Source organism: Octopus bimaculoides, unplaced genomic scaffold (genome assembly GCF_001194135.2).
Source record: "Octopus bimaculoides isolate UCB-OBI-ISO-001 unplaced genomic scaffold, ASM119413v2 Scaffold_210058, whole genome shotgun sequence".
NCBI classification, from domain to species: domain Eukaryota; kingdom Metazoa; phylum Mollusca; class Cephalopoda; order Octopoda; family Octopodidae; genus Octopus; species Octopus bimaculoides.
In genome coordinates this window covers 6,448-7,341 of record NW_026400370.1, presented here as the reverse complement: position 1 = coordinate 7,341, position 894 = coordinate 6,448, and the positions used below count along the sequence as shown (strand labels likewise).

General features: G+C 33.9%; 1 long non-coding RNA gene across 1 annotated transcript in view; it reads left to right on the top strand.

Annotated features, from left to right (window-relative positions):
• Positions 1 to 719: 719 nt before the first annotated feature.
• Positions 720 to 894, top strand: part of LOC106882449 (uncharacterized) — a 5,301-nt gene continuing 5,126 nt past the window's right edge. Inside the window, exon 1 of the long non-coding RNA XR_001411008.2 lies at positions 720 to 890. This is a non-coding gene — a long non-coding RNA (uncharacterized LOC106882449). The remainder of the gene's footprint in view (positions 891 to 894) is intronic.

Here is an 894-nt window from a genome sequence, read left to right as displayed (position 1 = left end):
ACTATTTTTCTTCTTCTGTTTCTTCTAGTTACACTACTATTTTTCTTCTTCTTCTCCTCCCCTCTTCCTCCTCATACTCCTTCTTCTTTCTTCCTTTAGCTTTTTCTTCTTTGTCTTCTTATTCTCTTTCTTGTTGTTGTTGTTCTTCTTTATCTTCTTCTTCTTCTTCTTCTTCTTCCATCGCTCCTCTTCCTTCTTCTCCTCCCCTCTTCCTCCTCCTACGCCTTCTTCCTTTAGCTTTTTCTTCTTTGTCTTCTTATTCTCGTTGTTGTTGTTGTTCTTTTTTCTTCTTTGTTTTCTTCTTTTATATCTTCTATTAATTTATAATTATCACCATTGTTATGATGATGATGATCATATTCATTATCATCAGCAGCATCATCATATTTGTTATCATTATCATCAGCATCTTTATCATCATCATCATCATCTCCACCATCAGATTCATCATAAGCAACAGCCTCATCATAATGAACGTGATCATCATAATCATCAACATCCTCATAAACATAATCGTTCCCAACATCAACTACATCTTCATCAACACCATCATTATCATCATCATTATCACTTTCATCATTGTCCCCATCATCATGATCATCATTGTCACCCTAACCATCATCAAGTTCACCGTTATAATCAATATCGTCACCATCATTTTCATCAGAATCCCCATCATCATCACCATCTTCATATTCCGTTCTTCCTCATCCTCCTAATTATTCTCCATATTCCTCTAACTCTTATCACTCAATATTGAATATCGTATCACGAAACTATTCTATATTATTTCTAAAATTCTCCCTTTTATAATGCAGAAATCTTTACGACAATCAAATTACCGACATCAGTGATGGATCGTTTGCGAATCTCTACAATTTAAAAGAATTGTAA